Source organism: Atta cephalotes (genome assembly GCF_000143395.1).
Source record: "Atta cephalotes unplaced genomic scaffold scaffold00006, whole genome shotgun sequence".
Lineage (NCBI taxonomy): Eukaryota > Metazoa > Arthropoda > Insecta > Hymenoptera > Formicidae > Atta > Atta cephalotes.
The window spans coordinates 6,336,121-6,343,894 of record NW_012130070.1 but is presented as its reverse complement, the minus strand read 5'-3'; positions in this window follow the sequence as shown (position 1 = coordinate 6,343,894).

The window sequence follows — 7,774 nt, the reverse complement described above, 5'->3', positions numbered from 1 at the left end:
ACGATATCTGATTCCGCTGGCTGCGACTCTCGACAGCTCCCGGATTCCGGTGTCGCCGAGTGTCCCACTTAAAGGGAGAGCGTCCCGCGGTGATCTCTAATTCCTCTAATTTGGCCGGAGACGATAAAGATAAGTATGCGTGTATATATGTTTGTGCGTGTACGCGACCGCCTTCTGAGGGAGTTAAGTCGATAAAATTATTGACGCTGTTAAAATCCTAATTTTCGGCCGATCATGATAGGCTCATAGAATGAAAGTGGCGAATGAGATAAAGGGATATCAGTCTTTCGATCATGGAGGATATCCGATTTCAGCGTTGTAAAACGTTTTCTCCGCTAAGTTGGAGAAGCTACGAGGATCTTTACTTGTTACACAGTTATTGTTGAGCGCTGTTGTCGTTATAGGACATGCTCGTTTGCGATTGATGGATAAGCAATTATAATCAAAACATTATATATTGTTTCTGTAATTAATTATATTTTTGTACTTTGTATGTCTTGAATAATTGCTTTCTTGAAGTTTCTTAAGAAGAATTTCTTGTTCTGCAAGTACTTCTTCATAAATTTTCTAGGTGCTACTCGTCGTTAAGCGAGTTATCATCATCAGTTATCGTCGTTAAGCGTGATTTCTTGCAGACTTGTTGCTTAAATTTCTTTATTGTACGAAATAATTGCTTTCGTGGAAATGATTCCTTGGTTTATAAGTACTATTTTGCATATCCTTTAACTACCCTTCGGCAGTAATCATTCACTGTCACAAGTTATCATTATCAAGCCTTTTTATTTTCTTTCGTTAAAATTATCGCCAGTCAGAGATTTGAAATAGACAGAGAGAGAGAGAGAGAGAGAGAGGGGGGGGGGGAGAAAAAAATTGCAAGCTTTTTATTCTTCTCCAGTTTTTACGTTACTCCCGTCGTATTTTGTCCAGTCATAATGACATTGAAAAATTTCAGTGAACTCTATCTCTGTTTTACGAACAGTACTTTCCTCAGCGAAGACACGTTCCACCTAGAGCGAGGTTCGGCGCGTCGGACAATTAAATCTTTTTAATCGTTCGACGTAATTGGCGCGGATTAGAGATGCCGTCTATCCACCGATGGACCGCGGTCCTTGATTATCGCTGATCGTCAGGGCAAATAACAGTGAGATAAAGAGCGACCGAGACGGGCAAATATAATGGGAAAAGAGAGGGAGAGGAACGAGCATCGCCTGGACCAGCCTTCTTGCTCGTCGAGAGAGCTCTAGTTGTGGCATTCGGGGTCCGGAGTCCGGGGGCCCGAAGTGCGTTTCAACAGAGGGGAACACTTAACGGAATACGTCCCAGTGATTATTGGCCGTGATAATGATCGAGTCGCTGCGAGTTGTCTATGGCGTGATTGCAGGTCGCGCCGTTGATCCTTAGGCCATGTGCGAGGGTGGTTATTAAGAGCGACCGGTTCCATCTCGAGCAGCGTACAGGGACCGGATTTAGAAGGGCACAAAACCCTTCGGCTTCTCAAAAGAGATGCATCACTGATGGCAACATGGCATGTTTTCGATACTGTACGAAGAACAGATCGAGAAAAAATTGGGAGCACGTTGATCAGATGTCACGTTTGAGCGAAATGCGAAATGTTAAATATTGTAGATATTTTTTATACTTTATATTAATTCTAGAAGTACCGAGTGGTCATTATTAAATAAATTTTTATTTTTTAAATATTATATTTATTATTGTACAAAATTTATTATTGTACAAAATAGGAGTCTCATGTTTTTTTTTATTTTTCAATAATTGTCTCATACATATATATTGATGAAATATTTACAATAGTTCTTCATCACTTCATTATTTTCATAGTAATCTTTTCGCTTGATTTTTTTCTTCTGTGAGCAAGAAACGTTGATTCTTGAAATGTTAAATACGATCTTTATTACATAAAATTTTTATTTTATACGCTGTTTATTTATTTAACTAATATATAAAATTTGAAAATATTTTACACATTGAATTTTATATATTAGTTTAAATTACATATCATAATTTTTATTAAAATAAAATAAAAGATAATATTCTTACGAGTTCATAATAATAAAAATCATATATCTTACATATTCCTAATGTCTCCAAATTTTCTTCTATTTTGAAGATATATTTTCCATTCTCCGTCAATGATTTTCAGGGCTCTACGTATTCTTTATTTTGATATGAGTATTTAAACTCGACGTATTTACCCTCGAGAGACAAAGTGATGGGTCTGCAATTAGGCGCGAACGATTAAAACGGAGCCTTAATTGGCCATAGTGAAGGCTCCTAAGAGAGATTTGCACTCTTCATCCCTCTTCGCACATCCGTCTCTTCTACTCCTCTCGCCATCTCTCTTTCTCTTCATATCTACCCTTCTCGCTTCGTCTTTACCAGTCTCGTATGCGGTTAATGCTAGACGATAAATCATGTTAACTCACGTAAGTAGTAACTAGTAACCGATTCGCGTTTGTACGACTCTCGTGAGATATTGGCTATTACATGAAGTTATGACGAAGATGCGCGACTGATCTTCACCCGCTAGCTACAAGGTTGCAACCAATCCTAGATCACTAAGTTTTCAGATTCTGAAGCATACTACGTCGATAGAAAAAATTGACATAAGACATTTATATACGATACTGACGGAATTTCAATAGAAATGTACTAACGGAGTTAGTAATAGTGTAAATATAAATATTGATTTCGTCGTTTATGAAAACAAAAGAGTTAATTTAACAACTTGAACACAAGAAGTGTTTAAATTAACTTTTTTTGTATTATAATGTAATATCACAAAGTAGACTTTCGTAAATTGGTAAATTGGTAAATTTACCAATTTACCAATTTACGAAAATCTTCCAATCTTTCCCTTTTTTTATTTGAATCTACCTGACGGCTAGACATGCCATCTAGATTGATGCAAATATTTTCGAACAAATACCTATAATGATCTTCAGATTGCCAATTAAATGACTTTTTTCATTCTGTTTTTAGTAGCGATTTTTTCCTTCGTAACATTGTAGTGTGCTCAACATTTTCTGTCACGCGAAGTTATATAATTGCTAAAATTGGTAAATTGATCTTTCGTCGTCTAATGTTCCAATCTTTCACTCTTTTTTTTTATGAATCTACCTAATAGCTATACGTGCTATCCAGATTGATGCAAATTTTTAATCAGATATCTATAATGATCTTCAGACCAATTAAATGAATTACCAATTAAATTTTTTCCATTATGTTTATCAGTGATTTTTTTTTTGCAACATTGTATTGTGTTCGACATTTTTCTCTCACGCAAAATTATATAATCAATTGATAAATTGATCTTTTATTGTCTTCTAATTTTTCGCTTTTTTTTATGAATCTATCTAACGATTAGACACGCTATCCAAATTCATGCAAATATTTTCGAGCAAATACCTATAATAATCTTCAATAATAATCTTCAACTCGCCAATTTTTTTACTCCGTGTTTATTAGCGACTTTTTCCTGCGTAAAATTATATTGTGCTCGACATTTTCTGTCACGCGAAGTTATATTCACGCTACGGCTATAGATGCTTAAAAACCATATTTAGAAGGGCATAAATTAGCATTTTTTTCTAGGAAATGTTGATATTCTACATTTTATCTTGTATATAATAAATAACAAATCTCGTTTAACTAAAACTTTAATTTTTTATTCACTAATTCTACTATTTTTTGATATATTCCATTCGCTCTTATATACTTAACAGTATAGTGCGTGGGTGTCTGCCATCATCCACCTACCACAAAATATATCCTTAAATAGCCATGGGGATAACAACGTCGTCTAATGCAATAATTTACGACGAACTAAAGTACCGCGAAGACGCTTTTATGCGAAGCAGGAAAGAACGCCGACCGATTCTCCCAAAAGGTGGAATGCCTGGACGAAAGGGATCCACAAATTACACGCGTTTCGTTCGCATTTTATTCGGGTCGTGTCTTTGGGCAGGCCCCCGGGTTCAATCCTGGGTCGGTGATTACGAATTTCTGAGTTCGAATGGCCAAGCGACTAGGAACCATATGCCATCTTTTGCCAGGACGACAACGATGACGACGACGATGATGACGACAACTGCGAGTCACAGTGAGGGTGAGGAAGACGGAATTGTCTTAAACGCCAAATTGCACGTATGCTAAATGGCCGCGCGATTCAAATTATTATCATCTTCTAGCTACGGGAATTGCTCTTCCAAGAATGATTACACAGAGACGTGCCGCATTTATACGTTTCACGACGAGAGCAGCTTCTCCTCTTCTCATTTGAATGATTTGGAAACTGCCAGGGATGCGCAGTTCTTTATAATTCGACAATATTTCTAGATATGATTTTCTAAAAATGAAATTTTACGTAAATCATTGATAGAATAAAACGATAAGAAAGCGAATATTTTAGATTTTATAACTGATAAAATGAAAATTTTTGACTAATGTCCACTGATCAAATTAAATTGATCAAAAAGTTTGCCGTTAAAAATAATTTAGAAATAAGATTGTATATATTTAATAGATCAATATTTTGTACGTTTTGAATTATGTAATTGTAGAAAGCTACATATTGTGGCTTATCATATTAAGCTTTTCGTGTTAAATTTCGTAACTTAATTTTTTTTTATTCAATTTTTAATATTTAGAAGAAAAATACATAGCAAAATATGTAGAAACATATATGGTGTCAAAAAATCTGTTACATATTCTGTGAAATAAAGAATGAGAACCTCTGTAGAAATGATAGAGTATACAAAGCAATTCGTGCGATCGATTAGAGGTGATTCTTGTAATACATTATTAATTTGAATACCTTGCGCTCGATGAATTATTGAACGGCGCGATTACCCTAATGCATCATCGCATGTTCTTTCTTTCTAAGTTCCTCGTTTCTTGTTTATAAGTGCGAAATCACTTGTTCGTGATCGCAGACACTAATCTCTCCGTCCATCTCTAGCTAAAAGCCCATATTTATAGTCGCTGTTTCCGTCGAAGAATTCAACCAGTTCTAAGATGGTTGAACGGATGAATCTTGAAAATCAGTATTCGCAAAATTCGCGACATATTTGTCATACTTCTAATTGCAATTCGAAGGAGAAACCTGGATAACATCTATCCTAAGGCATACTGAAGCTCGTTTCCAGTTACAAAGCATTATCGAGTTATCTGGAATCCTGAAAATTCGAATTAGAGCCCAAATATCATCGAACAAATCGCAATAGGAACGTAAAATTAGTAAGGAAGCGTCGCACCTCGGGGGACATTCCTCAAGACTACGCGAATCACGCGGTACCTTTTGTAGGAGGATCCAATAGAGAACACAGAAACTACATTTATCCTCGAGGATCTGAGTAACGTGCTTGTCCCAGGACTAAACATCGCGAATCGACAATAATTAGGACTCATAATATGGCCCGCGGTAAGGATTTCAAAAAATTCCGAAACACCAAATCAACCGGATTCGTCGAATCGACAGATGGACCCGACAGACGCACAGGAATTCCGTGGGTGGATCCTCGCCGCGGGGACGCTTCCCGGGGCACAGGATTAGGTTCAGAGATCACGGAATTGATCGTCGCGACGGTTGCCTCTTTCGCCTTTCTTCTTTTCACTCTGATAAAGTTCGAAAAGTTCACTCCAAAAAAGACACGTACAGTATAAAAAATATTATTTTTTTTTACATAATTTTTAATTATTTCTTATCATATTATATTATTTATCCAACTTTATCTTCCAAAATCTACACTTCTCAAATTGTATCTATTATTGTGTATATATCTTCAAAAATTATTTTTAGAATAGACTTCACAAATTTTTATATAATCTCTTTCTTACGACTATTATTTGATACTTCTTTTTAGGGCAAAGCTGTTTCAATTCTATCGATCACCAAATCATGCGAACGAATTTTTTTTATCTGTTCGGTACAGTCAACAGACATGATATAGCGGCAGTTTTTCCATAATCAACAAAAATAAGTTCTATCTACGCGCCGAAATTGCTGGTTCTCCATTAAATGATTCTCATTAAAATTTTTGAGATTAGAATAGTTTACCTTCGCGTATCTTTATTTCACAGAATCGGATCCATAAAGCGCTAATTCGGCGCCACAGGTAATACAATGCGGGTGGAAGATTGTATGATTACAGTTATTATGGGAAATTTATAAAAAATCGATCGAACTTTCATGGCGCGTATATACATTACGATACGAACCCACACGCCGGCATAATTTCTCTCTTATGACGGCCTCTAATCGGTCCGATTACCCGAATTTCTGAAAAACTGACCCGAATGAGATCAGCGGCGGGTCTCTAATGAAACTTTGATGGGTTCTTTGGGGGGTGATTTTCGTTACCATCAATACGATCATTTTAATAACGTAAATTTTTATTGTTTAAATTAGACGTGACATATTATATCGTATCTACAAGAAAAGTACAAAGTTATAAGTTATGCCATGTATATATAATACGTTATGCAGTAATACTCGAGTATGAGATAATGAGAGAATTTTATTTTAGAACGTTTATGAATTCGTGTTTGGATATATTATGAGATGAAGAAAGTAAAATTACTATTGTGGAATAAGGAATATGAGGAGGTGGAGGGGGAGGAAGAATAAGAGCTCACAAAAAATACAAAAATAAATATAAATCGCCGAAAGCAGTCACGACAGAAGGCACGATAAATTGCTACATGGAAGCAGATGCTTGCTGAGTCGTTATTAACAAATAATCGCTTCCGTCCCATTCTGTTTGCCATTGTCATTCTGATCTTTTCTGTCAATCATTACAAAATACGTGAAGCAGAAAAACAAAATTCTTGGATAATAAGATATGACAGAGTCACTAAAAATGTGTTTTGTAACAAATGCAAAAATATTTCGCAACTCGACTATGTTGATTATCTTTACGAAATTTTGAATCTCTGCCAAAATCATTTTAAAAAGTCGCAACTGGGTGACAAAAACAATCAAGAAACGATTGGAATTCGTAACAATTTATTTAATCAAAAAGTTTTTTTCTAAAGGAGAGAAAATAATTAATTCTAACAATTACTTCATGAAATCTTGAAAATGATTGAATGCTAAAGATCACAAATTTTTTTAGCAAACGGTTAACTTTAATCTCCTATTATTCACCCGTTAATCCTTTATTCTGCTTTTACTATCTCTTATATTTCATTAATATCTCTTTCCCTATCTCCTTGAATACATTCGCCATCTTAAAATGTGATTTGTCCGTACGCCGAAAAGATATGCTAACAGGACAAAATAAATCTCGCTTTTAACAACGTTGATATCGAAGTAGGCATAAAACAAATAGTGATATGTTTGCATATCGTCACAGATTAATAATCAAATCAAAGAACTGCCGAGTTGCTGAACGTGTATTTACAAAATCTTCGTCCCATGTTCAATTATCGAATCACTATAATCGATGAGAAAATTGCTTTCGACAACGCAAAATGACTTTCTCTCTTTTTCTGTTTCGCTGCTACTGCGAGCTTTGGCGATTGCGACAAGCAACTTAAATCTAATTGTTAGTCCTTATGACTTATATTATTAAAGAATATCTTCTTTGCGCGAATCGCGTAAAACTTAGTCACATATCGCGATGAGTAATTGCTTGACGCTTGGATAAATTCTCTTGATTTATATTATTTTAGTCCGTAAAAAATAGCGATTAGTATATGAGCATACGTATATATATTTCTTTCGCAAATACACATATATATATATATATATATA